This window comes from Pelodiscus sinensis, chromosome 10 (assembly GCF_052426305.1).
Source record: "Pelodiscus sinensis isolate ZL-2025 chromosome 10, ASM5242630v1, whole genome shotgun sequence".
Taxonomy (NCBI): Eukaryota; Metazoa; Chordata; order Testudines; family Trionychidae; genus Pelodiscus; species Pelodiscus sinensis.
This window is the reverse complement of record NC_143061.1, coordinates 44,693,815-44,706,104: the sequence shown is the minus strand read 5'-3', so window position 1 is coordinate 44,706,104 and position 12,290 is coordinate 44,693,815. Positions and strand designations below refer to the sequence as shown.

Here is a 12,290-nt window from a genome sequence, read left to right as displayed (position 1 = left end):
AGCAAACTCCAAATTGACTGCCTAACGTGACTCTCGGGCCACAGGCTGCGGGAGGGTAAGGCAGGCTAAAGTCAGGAAAATAAACAAAGGAACGGCGCCAAAGGAGCTCTTTGGCCGGGCACTGTCCGGGACGGCTCCCAGGCGAAGGGAGAATCACGCCTCTACGAGAACGGGCTGCCTTTGGCCCCGCTGCTTGCCCTCGGGCCTCAGAACTTTTGGCCCAGGACCCAGCGAGCCGTCAGCCAAGGGAAGGGTCCCGGCTTCTCAGTGGCCATCCTACATCGCCACAATACCCTAAGTAACAGGCTGCGTCGGTGCCCTGGGCTACTGGGAGGTAGAATCCAGGGCCTGCCTCCTCGCCCGCCAGGGAGGGAAGGGACACTTGGAGCCTGCCGCAAGCAGGGGAGGACCGGCTAGAAGACAACTGAAAGAAAGCGGCAAGAGTTCTCCCTCCGGCCTGAGCTGGCTGCTCCGCCGGCAACGTGGGGCGGGATGCCCGCCCCCGACAGCCGCCCGGATCGGTGGCGTGCGTCCGGAGCCCCGGCTGCAGTTTTCAAGCTGAGCCGGCGGCTCCGCCGCCGCCTGGGGCGTGGAAGCGCCTGCCTCTGCCCGCTGGGCAGATCGCCTCCGGGCACCGCGCCAGCTCAGCCTCGTCTGGAGGCCGACCCTTGGGCCTCTCCTCTTCTCTGGGGTGCCCACTGGACCTGCGCCACTCCTGGACCATTAAGCCGTCCCCCGTGGCTCGTGACGGGGTGCCTGAGCCCCAGCGCTCCGTTCCAAAGTTGGGGGGCTCACGGCGGCCGGAAAGATTTCCGGCCACCAGGTCAACCCATTCGGTCCTATGGGTCCACAGGGCCAGCCGCTCCCCGCACTGCCGCCTCAGACCTGCTCCGCACCGCTGGCCCAGCTCCAGGCTGGCGCCCGCTCCGCCCCCGCGCCACGGGCCTGAGAGTCTCCTCCTGCCACTGGGGGAGGCGGTAGCTGCCTGCTTGCCCTCTGCAAGCCGCCTCGAGCCGGCCTTGAATTCCCACACTAAGGAAGCTGCCGCACGGCAGACCCGTTGGGAAGAAAAGAGCAAGGCCAAGGAACCGAGCCTGGACGGAGGGCTTGTCCGGGATTCGCACCCGGGACCTCTTGCTCCCAAAGCAAGAATCATGCTGCTAGACCAACAAGCCACGCCCTTGCTGCCACCTGGCCGTGGAGCCTCACAAGCAAAGTCACCGTAAACTCATTGTGCCGGCCTTTCTCCGCAAAGAGAAAGATCGAAAGAAAACAAACAAACAAAGAAGAGGACCAGAGTTAAAATCCTGAAAGGATTCGGACGCGAGCAACGAATACAAAGTTCTCGGGGCAGGCTTGTAGCAGACGCGGACTAATGTGCTGGTTTGACTCACGTCTCTGGAAGACAGCCGCTCGTTGCACGGGTCATCCGTCCTTCCAAGCTTCCGTTCCTAGCAGAGATGCTCCAGAGGGGAGGGGCTGGAGTGGAGACCAAAGGGAGGAAGCACCGCGGCCCCGTTTCTCACCTCCACCACGTGGAGGGACTGCCACTGTTCTGACGGTCGAAAAGGAGGTTTGGAGGTATAGACCACACGCCTGACGTTCATAGCTTCCAATACGAATGACGATCCACGCGTACAAGCGGTGCAAAGAGAATCAGCGAAGCCTACGACTTGTCTCAGCCCATTGGCTTAGCCTATGTCCTGCCAAATGTGGCCCAAATTACTCCCGGCGGTTGCGACAGCGGTCCTAGTCCACTCCAACGACGTCACAAGAGGGCGGGCCCGGATCCCCCATCCAACCTCCCGGGGCGTGGCACGGTCCAGGCGGGAAGACCGGCTGCGTCGCTGGGGTAGCGAGAGAGAATGGAAGGCCTGAGCACCGGGAAGCGTGGGGGCGGGCAACGCAGAGCGAGCTAGGCGGAAGGCTGAATCACCAAGAGGGCAGCTCCAGGCTCCGAGAGGGAGGGAAGGGCCGCAGAGGAGAAGTCAGAGAGGGTCTAACGCCGGCATGCGGCCTGGGTCCGACCGAGTACCTTCCCCAGGCCTGCCCCGCGGAGGGATCCTGCAGCCGTGAGCAAGACAACGCGGCAAGAGGAGGATTAGCTCGCCCGAACGCTAAACGCGGCCGCAGAGGAATCAGGAGCAGGGCTTGTCCGGGAGTCGAACCCGGGACCTCTCGCACCCGAAGCGAGAATCATGCCCCTAGACCAACAAGCCGGCTCGGTGCAGCTCCCCCTCACCCAGCCCACGCCAGGTCTCACAGGTTTGGCAGAAAGACCAGCGCGCGGGAAGCACAAGCTTCAGAAGGACGGCTCCTCCCTCCATCTTTCCCAGGTCGCCTCCATGCTGGGTCTATCCCACTCCCAGAGCAAACTCCAAATTGACTGCCTAACGTGACTCTCGGGCCACAGGCTGCGGGAGGGTAAGGCAGGCTAAAGTCAGGAAAATAAACAAAGGAACGGCGCCAAAGGAGCTCTTTGGCCGGGCACTGTCCGGGACGGCTCCCAGGCGAAGGGAGAATCACGCCTCTACGAGAACGGGCTGCCTTTGGCCCCGCTGCTTGCCCTCGGGCCTCAGAACTTTTGGCCCAGGACCCAGCGAGCCGTCAGCCAAGGGAAGGGTCCCGGCTTCTCAGTGGCCATCCTACATCGCCACAATACCCTAAGTAACAGGCTGCGTCGGTGCCCTGGGCTACTGGGAGGTAGAATCCAGGGCCTGCCTCCTCGCCCGCCAGGGAGGGAAGGGACACTTGGAGCCTGCCGCAAGCAGGGGAGGACCGGCTAGAAGACAACTGAAAGAAAGCGGCAAGAGTTCTCCCTCCGGCCTGAGCTGGCTGCTCCGCCGGCAACGTGGGGCGGGATGCCCGCCCCCGACAGCCGCCCGGATCGGTGGCGTGCGTCCGGAGCCCCGGCTGCAGTTTTCAAGCTGAGCCGGCGGCTCCGCCGCCGCCTGGGGCGTGGAAGCGCCTGCCTCTGCCCGCTGGGCAGATCGCCTCCGGGCACCTCGCCAGCTCAGCCTCGTCTGGAGGCCGACCCTTGGGCCTCTCCTCTTCTCTGGGGTGCCCACTGGACCTGCGCCACTCCTGGACCATTAAGCCGTCCCCCGTGGCTCGTGACGGGGTGCCTGAGCCCCAGCGCTCCGTTCCAAAGTTGGGGGGCTCACGGCGGCCGGAAAGATTTCCGGCCACCAGGTCAACCCATTCGGTCCTATGGGTCCACAGGGCCAGCCGCTCCCCGCACTGCCGCCTCAGACCTGCTCCGCACCGCTGGCCCAGCTCCAGGCTGGCGCCCGCTCCGCCCCCGCGCCACGGGCCTGAGAGTCTCCTCCTGCCACTGGGGGAGGCGGTAGCTGCCTGCTTGCCCTCTGCAAGCCGCCTCGAGCCGGCCTTGAATTCCCACACTAAGGAAGCTGCCGCACGGCAGACCCGTTGGGAAGAAAAGAGCAAGGCCAAGGAACCGAGCCTGGACGGAGGGCTTGTCCGGGATTCGCACCCGGGACCTCTTGCTCCCAAAGCAAGAATCATGCTGCTAGACCAACAAGCCACGCCCTTGCTGCCACCTGGCCGTGGAGCCTCACAAGCAAAGTCACCGTAAACTCATTGTGCCGGCCTTTCTCCGCAAAGAGAAAGATCGAAAGAAAACAAACAAACAAAGAAGAGGACCAGAGTTAAAATCCTGAAAGGATTCGGACGCGAGCAACGAATACAAAGTTCTCGGGGCAGGCTTGTAGCAGACGCGGACTAATGTGCTGGTTTGACTCACGTCTCTGGAAGACAGCCGCTCGTTGCACGGGTCATCCGTCCTTCCAAGCTTCCGTTCCTAGCAGAGATGCTCCAGAGGGGAGGGGCTGGAGTGGAGACCAAAGGGAGGAAGCACCGCGGCCCCGTTTCTCACCTCCACCACGTGGAGGGACTGCCACTGTTCTGACGGTCGAAAAGGAGGTTTGGAGGTATAGACCACACGCCTGACGTTCATAGCTTCCAATACGAATGACGATCCACGCGTACAAGCGGTGCAAAGAGAATCAGCGAAGCCTACGACTTGTCTCAGCCCATTGGCTTAGCCTATGTCCTGCCAAATGTGGCCCAAATTACTCCCGGCGGTTGCGACAGCGGTCCTAGTCCACTCCAACGACGTCACAAGAGGGCGGGCCCGGATCCCCCATCCAACCTCCCGGGGCGTGGCACGGTCCAGGCGGGAAGACCGGCTGCGTCGCTGGGGTAGCGAGAGAGAATGGAAGGCCTGAGCACCGGGAAGCGTGGGGGCGGGCAACGCAGAGCGAGCTAGGCGGAAGGCTGAATCACCAAGAGGGCAGCTCCAGGCTCCGAGAGGGAGGGAAGGGCCGCAGAGGAGAAGTCAGAGAGGGTCTAACGCCGGCATGCGGCCTGGGTCCGACCGAGTACCTTCCCCAGGCCTGCCCCGCGGAGGGATCCTGCAGCCGTGAGCAAGACAACGCGGCAAGAGGAGGATTAGCTCGCCCGAACGCTAAACGCGGCCGCAGAGGAATCAGGAGCAGGGCTTGTCCGGGAGTCGAACCCGGGACCTCTCGCACCCGAAGCGAGAATCATGCCCCTAGACCAACAAGCCGGCTCGGTGCAGCTCCCCCTCACCCAGCCCACGCCAGGTCTCACAGGTTTGGCAGAAAGACCAGCGCGCGGGAAGCACAAGCTTCAGAAGGACGGCTCCTCCCTCCATCTTTCCCAGGTCGCCTCCATGCTGGGTCTATCCCACTCCCAGAGCAAACTCCAAATTGACTGCCTAACGTGACTCTCGGGCCACAGGCTGCGGGAGGGTAAGGCAGGCTAAAGTCAGGAAAATAAACAAAGGAACGGCGCCAAAGGAGCTCTTTGGCCGGGCACTGTCCGGGACGGCTCCCAGGCGAAGGGAGAATCACGCCTCTACGAGAACGGGCTGCCTTTGGCCCCGCTGCTTGCCCTCGGGCCTCAGAACTTTTGGCCCAGGACCCAGCGAGCCGTCAGCCAAGGGAAGGGTCCCGGCTTCTCAGTGGCCATCCTACATCGCCACAATACCCTAAGTAACAGGCTGCGTCGGTGCCCTGGGCTACTGGGAGGTAGAATCCAGGGCCTGCCTCCTCGCCCGCCAGGGAGGGAAGGGACACTTGGAGCCTGCCGCAAGCAGGGGAGGACCGGCTAGAAGACAACTGAAAGAAAGCGGCAAGAGTTCTCCCTCCGGCCTGAGCTGGCTGCTCCGCCGGCAACGTGGGGCGGGATGCCCGCCCCCGACAGCCGCCCGGATCGGTGGCGTGCGTCCGGAGCCCCGGCTGCAGTTTTCAAGCTGAGCCGGCGGCTCCGCCGCCGCCTGGGGCGTGGAAGCGCCTGCCTCTGCCCGCTGGGCAGATCGCCTCCGGGCACCGCGCCAGCTCAGCCTCGTCTGGAGGCCGACCCTTGGGCCTCTCCTCTTCTCTGGGGTGCCCACTGGACCTGCGCCACTCCTGGACCATTAAGCCGTCCCCCGTGGCTCGTGACGGGGTGCCTGAGCCCCAGCGCTCCGTTCCAAAGTTGGGGGGCTCACGGCGGCCGGAAAGATTTCCGGCCACCAGGTCAACCCATTCGGTCCTATGGGTCCACAGGGCCAGCCGCTCCCCGCACTGCCGCCTCAGACCTGCTCCGCACCGCTGGCCCAGCTCCAGGCTGGCGCCCGCTCCGCCCCCGCGCCACGGGCCTGAGAGTCTCCTCCTGCCACTGGGGGAGGCGGTAGCTGCCTGCTTGCCCTCTGCAAGCCGCCTCGAGCCGGCCTTGAATTCCCACACTAAGGAAGCTGCCGCACGGCAGACCCGTTGGGAAGAAAAGAGCAAGGCCAAGGAACCGAGCCTGGACGGAGGGCTTGTCCGGGATTCGCACCCGGGACCTCTTGCTCCCAAAGCAAGAATCATGCTGCTAGACCAACAAGCCACGCCCTTGCTGCCACCTGGCCGTGGAGCCTCACAAGCAAAGTCACCGTAAACTCATTGTGCCGGCCTTTCTCCGCAAAGAGAAAGATCGAAAGAAAACAAACAAACAAAGAAGAGGACCAGAGTTAAAATCCTGAAAGGATTCGGACGCGAGCAACGAATACAAAGTTCTCGGGGCAGGCTTGTAGCAGACGCGGACTAATGTGCTGGTTTGACTCACGTCTCTGGAAGACAGCCGCTCGTTGCACGGGTCATCCGTCCTTCCAAGCTTCCGTTCCTAGCAGAGATGCTCCAGAGGGGAGGGGCTGGAGTGGAGACCAAAGGGAGGAAGCACCGCGGCCCCGTTTCTCACCTCCACCACGTGGAGGGACTGCCACTGTTCTGACGGTCGAAAAGGAGGTTTGGAGGTATAGACCACACGCCTGACGTTCATAGCTTCCAATACGAATGACGATCCACGCGTACAAGCGGTGCAAAGAGAATCAGCGAAGCCTACGACTTGTCTCAGCCCATTGGCTTAGCCTATGTCCTGCCAAATGTGGCCCAAATTACTCCCGGCGGTTGCGACAGCGGTCCTAGTCCACTCCAACGACGTCACAAGAGGGCGGGCCCGGATCCCCCATCCAACCTCCCGGGGCGTGGCACGGTCCAGGCGGGAAGACCGGCTGCGTCGCTGGGGTAGCGAGAGAGAATGGAAGGCCTGAGCACCGGGAAGCGTGGGGGCGGGCAACGCAGAGCGAGCTAGGCGGAAGGCTGAATCACCAAGAGGGCAGCTCCAGGCTCCGAGAGGGAGGGAAGGGCCGCAGAGGAGAAGTCAGAGAGGGTCTAACGCCGGCATGCGGCCTGGGTCCGACCGAGTACCTTCCCCAGGCCTGCCCCGCGGAGGGATCCTGCAGCCGTGAGCAAGACAACGCGGCAAGAGGAGGATTAGCTCGCCCGAACGCTAAACGCGGCCGCAGAGGAATCAGGAGCAGGGCTTGTCCGGGAGTCGAACCCGGGACCTCTCGCACCCGAAGCGAGAATCATGCCCCTAGACCAACAAGCCGGCTCGGTGCAGCTCCCCCTCACCCAGCCCACGCCAGGTCTCACAGGTTTGGCAGAAAGACCAGCGCGCGGGAAGCACAAGCTTCAGAAGGACGGCTCCTCCCTCCATCTTTCCCAGGTCGCCTCCATGCTGGGTCTATCCCACTCCCAGAGCAAACTCCAAATTGACTGCCTAACGTGACTCTCGGGCCACAGGCTGCGGGAGGGTAAGGCAGGCTAAAGTCAGGAAAATAAACAAAGGAACGGCGCCAAAGGAGCTCTTTGGCCGGGCACTGTCCGGGACGGCTCCCAGGCGAAGGGAGAATCACGCCTCTACGAGAACGGGCTGCCTTTGGCCCCGCTGCTTGCCCTCGGGCCTCAGAACTTTTGGCCCAGGACCCAGCGAGCCGTCAGCCAAGGGAAGGGTCCCGGCTTCTCAGTGGCCATCCTACATCGCCACAATACCCTAAGTAACAGGCTGCGTCGGTGCCCTGGGCTACTGGGAGGTAGAATCCAGGGCCTGCCTCCTCGCCCGCCAGGGAGGGAAGGGACACTTGGAGCCTGCCGCAAGCAGGGGAGGACCGGCTAGAAGACAACTGAAAGAAAGCGGCAAGAGTTCTCCCTCCGGCCTGAGCTGGCTGCTCCGCCGGCAACGTGGGGCGGGATGCCCGCCCCCGACAGCCGCCCGGATCGGTGGCGTGCGTCCGGAGCCCCGGCTGCAGTTTTCAAGCTGAGCCGGCGGCTCCGCCGCCGCCTGGGGCGTGGAAGCGCCTGCCTCTGCCCGCTGGGCAGATCGCCTCCGGGCACCTCGCCAGCTCAGCCTCGTCTGGAGGCCGACCCTTGGGCCTCTCCTCTTCTCTGGGGTGCCCACTGGACCTGCGCCACTCCTGGACCATTAAGCCGTCCCCCGTGGCTCGTGACGGGGTGCCTGAGCCCCAGCGCTCCGTTCCAAAGTTGGGGGGCTCACGGCGGCCGGAAAGATTTCCGGCCACCAGGTCAACCCATTCGGTCCTATGGGTCCACAGGGCCAGCCGCTCCCCGCACTGCCGCCTCAGACCTGCTCCGCACCGCTGGCCCAGCTCCAGGCTGGCGCCCGCTCCGCCCCCGCGCCACGGGCCTGAGAGTCTCCTCCTGCCACTGGGGGAGGCGGTAGCTGCCTGCTTGCCCTCTGCAAGCCGCCTCGAGCCGGCCTTGAATTCCCACACTAAGGAAGCTGCCGCACGGCAGACCCGTTGGGAAGAAAAGAGCAAGGCCAAGGAACCGAGCCTGGACGGAGGGCTTGTCCGGGATTCGCACCCGGGACCTCTTGCTCCCAAAGCAAGAATCATGCTGCTAGACCAACAAGCCACGCCCTTGCTGCCACCTGGCCGTGGAGCCTCACAAGCAAAGTCACCGTAAACTCATTGTGCCGGCCTTTCTCCGCAAAGAGAAAGATCGAAAGAAAACAAACAAACAAAGAAGAGGACCAGAGTTAAAATCCTGAAAGGATTCGGACGCGAGCAACGAATACAAAGTTCTCGGGGCAGGCTTGTAGCAGACGCGGACTAATGTGCTGGTTTGACTCACGTCTCTGGAAGACAGCCGCTCGTTGCACGGGTCATCCGTCCTTCCAAGCTTCCGTTCCTAGCAGAGATGCTCCAGAGGGGAGGGGCTGGAGTGGAGACCAAAGGGAGGAAGCACCGCGGCCCCGTTTCTCACCTCCACCACGTGGAGGGACTGCCACTGTTCTGACGGTCGAAAAGGAGGTTTGGAGGTATAGACCACACGCCTGACGTTCATAGCTTCCAATACGAATGACGATCCACGCGTACAAGCGGTGCAAAGAGAATCAGCGAAGCCTACGACTTGTCTCAGCCCATTGGCTTAGCCTATGTCCTGCCAAATGTGGCCCAAATTACTCCCGGCGGTTGCGACAGCGGTCCTAGTCCACTCCAACGACGTCACAAGAGGGCGGGCCCGGATCCCCCATCCAACCTCCCGGGGCGTGGCACGGTCCAGGCGGGAAGACCGGCTGCGTCGCTGGGGTAGCGAGAGAGAATGGAAGGCCTGAGCACCGGGAAGCGTGGGGGCGGGCAACGCAGAGCGAGCTAGGCGGAAGGCTGAATCACCAAGAGGGCAGCTCCAGGCTCCGAGAGGGAGGGAAGGGCCGCAGAGGAGAAGTCAGAGAGGGTCTAACGCCGGCATGCGGCCTGGGTCCGACCGAGTACCTTCCCCAGGCCTGCCCCGCGGAGGGATCCTGCAGCCGTGAGCAAGACAACGCGGCAAGAGGAGGATTAGCTCGCCCGAACGCTAAACGCGGCCGCAGAGGAATCAGGAGCAGGGCTTGTCCGGGAGTCGAACCCGGGACCTCTCGCACCCGAAGCGAGAATCATGCCCCTAGACCAACAAGCCGGCTCGGTGCAGCTCCCCCTCACCCAGCCCACGCCAGGTCTCACAGGTTTGGCAGAAAGACCAGCGCGCGGGAAGCACAAGCTTCAGAAGGACGGCTCCTCCCTCCATCTTTCCCAGGTCGCCTCCATGCTGGGTCTATCCCACTCCCAGAGCAAACTCCAAATTGACTGCCTAACGTGACTCTCGGGCCACAGGCTGCGGGAGGGTAAGGCAGGCTAAAGTCAGGAAAATAAACAAAGGAACGGCGCCAAAGGAGCTCTTTGGCCGGGCACTGTCCGGGACGGCTCCCAGGCGAAGGGAGAATCACGCCTCTACGAGAACGGGCTGCCTTTGGCCCCGCTGCTTGCCCTCGGGCCTCAGAACTTTTGGCCCAGGACCCAGCGAGCCGTCAGCCAAGGGAAGGGTCCCGGCTTCTCAGTGGCCATCCTACATCGCCACAATACCCTAAGTAACAGGCTGCGTCGGTGCCCTGGGCTACTGGGAGGTAGAATCCAGGGCCTGCCTCCTCGCCCGCCAGGGAGGGAAGGGACACTTGGAGCCTGCCGCAAGCAGGGGAGGACCGGCTAGAAGACAACTGAAAGAAAGCGGCAAGAGTTCTCCCTCCGGCCTGAGCTGGCTGCTCCGCCGGCAACGTGGGGCGGGATGCCCGCCCCCGACAGCCGCCCGGATCGGTGGCGTGCGTCCGGAGCCCCGGCTGCAGTTTTCAAGCTGAGCCGGCGGCTCCGCCGCCGCCTGGGGCGTGGAAGCGCCTGCCTCTGCCCGCTGGGCAGATCGCCTCCGGGCACCTCGCCAGCTCAGCCTCGTCTGGAGGCCGACCCTTGGGCCTCTCCTCTTCTCTGGGGTGCCCACTGGACCTGCGCCACTCCTGGACCATTAAGCCGTCCCCCGTGGCTCGTGACGGGGTGCCTGAGCCCCAGCGCTCCGTTCCAAAGTTGGGGGGCTCACGGCGGCCGGAAAGATTTCCGGCCACCAGGTCAACCCATTCGGTCCTATGGGTCCACAGGGCCAGCCGCTCCCCGCACTGCCGCCTCAGACCTGCTCCGCACCGCTGGCCCAGCTCCAGGCTGGCGCCCGCTCCGCCCCCGCGCCACGGGCCTGAGAGTCTCCTCCTGCCACTGGGGGAGGCGGTAGCTGCCTGCTTGCCCTCTGCAAGCCGCCTCGAGCCGGCCTTGAATTCCCACACTAAGGAAGCTGCCGCACGGCAGACCCGTTGGGAAGAAAAGAGCAAGGCCAAGGAACCGAGCCTGGACGGAGGGCTTGTCCGGGATTCGCACCCGGGACCTCTTGCTCCCAAAGCAAGAATCATGCTGCTAGACCAACAAGCCACGCCCTTGCTGCCACCTGGCCGTGGAGCCTCACAAGCAAAGTCACCGTAAACTCATTGTGCCGGCCTTTCTCCGCAAAGAGAAAGATCGAAAGAAAACAAACAAACAAAGAAGAGGACCAGAGTTAAAATCCTGAAAGGATTCGGACGCGAGCAACGAATACAAAGTTCTCGGGGCAGGCTTGTAGCAGACGCGGACTAATGTGCTGGTTTGACTCACGTCTCTGGAAGACAGCCGCTCGTTGCACGGGTCATCCGTCCTTCCAAGCTTCCGTTCCTAGCAGAGATGCTCCAGAGGGGAGGGGCTGGAGTGGAGACCAAAGGGAGGAAGCACCGCGGCCCCGTTTCTCACCTCCACCACGTGGAGGGACTGCCACTGTTCTGACGGTCGAAAAGGAGGTTTGGAGGTATAGACCACACGCCTGACGTTCATAGCTTCCAATACGAATGACGATCCACGCGTACAAGCGGTGCAAAGAGAATCAGCGAAGCCTACGACTTGTCTCAGCCCATTGGCTTAGCCTATGTCCTGCCAAATGTGGCCCAAATTACTCCCGGCGGTTGCGACAGCGGTCCTAGTCCACTCCAACGACGTCACAAGAGGGCGGGCCCGGATCCCCCATCCAACCTCCCGGGGCGTGGCACGGTCCAGGCGGGAAGACCGGCTGCGTCGCTGGGGTAGCGAGAGAGAATGGAAGGCCTGAGCACCGGGAAGCGTGGGGGCGGGCAACGCAGAGCGAGCTAGGCGGAAGGCTGAATCACCAAGAGGGCAGCTCCAGGCTCCGAGAGGGAGGGAAGGGCCGCAGAGGAGAAGTCAGAGAGGGTCTAACGCCGGCATGCGGCCTGGGTCCGACCGAGTACCTTCCCCAGGCCTGCCCCGCGGAGGGATCCTGCAGCCGTGAGCAAGACAACGCGGCAAGAGGAGGATTAGCTCGCCCGAACGCTAAACGCGGCCGCAGAGGAATCAGGAGCAGGGCTTGTCCGGGAGTCGAACCCGGGACCTCTCGCACCCGAAGCGAGAATCATGCCCCTAGACCAACAAGCCGGCTCGGTGCAGCTCCCCCTCACCCAGCCCACGCCAGGTCTCACAGGTTTGGCAGAAAGACCAGCGCGCGGGAAGCACAAGCTTCAGAAGGACGGCTCCTCCCTCCATCTTTCCCAGGTCGCCTCCATGCTGGGTCTATCCCACTCCCAGAGCAAACTCCAAATTGACTGCCTAACGTGACTCTCGGGCCACAGGCTGCGGGAGGGTAAGGCAGGCTAAAGTCAGGAAAATAAACAAAGGAACGGCGCCAAAGGAGCTCTTTGGCCGGGCACTGTCCGGGACGGCTCCCAGGCGAAGGGAGAATCACGCCTCTACGAGAACGGGCTGCCTTTGGCCCCGCTGCTTGCCCTCGGGCCTCAGAACTTTTGGCCCAGGACCCAGCGAGCCGTCAGCCAAGGGAAGGGTCCCGGCTTCTCAGTGGCCATCCTACATCGCCACAATACCCTAAGTAACAGGCTGCGTCGGTGCCCTGGGCTACTGGGAGGTAGAATCCAGGGCCTGCCTCCTCGCCCGCCAGGGAGGGAAGGGACACTTGGAGCCTGCCGCAAGCAGGGGAGGACCGGCTAGAAGACAACTGAAAGAAAGCGGCAAGAGT

The 12,290-nt window shown here is 63.3% G+C and overlaps 1 long non-coding RNA gene and 5 other non-coding genes across 6 annotated transcripts in view; 1 reads left to right on the top strand and 5 right to left on the bottom strand.

Annotated features, from left to right (window-relative positions):
- The window catches only part of LOC142830750 (uncharacterized), a 93,882-nt gene that overhangs the window by 15,803 nt on the left and 65,789 nt on the right, over positions 1-12,290 (top strand). The window lies entirely within an intron of this gene.
- On the bottom strand, positions 2,148-2,219 carry TRNAP-CGG (transfer RNA proline (anticodon CGG)). Its single transcript has one exon. It is a non-coding gene; the product is annotated as a tRNA-Pro (tRNA).
- Positions 4,517-4,588, bottom strand: TRNAP-CGG (transfer RNA proline (anticodon CGG)). The gene has a single exon. It is a non-coding gene; the product is annotated as a tRNA-Pro (tRNA).
- TRNAP-CGG (transfer RNA proline (anticodon CGG)) lies at positions 6,886-6,957 on the bottom strand. The gene has a single exon. It is a non-coding gene; the product is annotated as a tRNA-Pro (tRNA).
- On the bottom strand, positions 9,255-9,326 carry TRNAP-CGG (transfer RNA proline (anticodon CGG)). The gene has a single exon. It is a non-coding gene; the product is annotated as a tRNA-Pro (tRNA).
- On the bottom strand, positions 11,624-11,695 carry TRNAP-CGG (transfer RNA proline (anticodon CGG)). The gene has a single exon. It is a non-coding gene; the product is annotated as a tRNA-Pro (tRNA).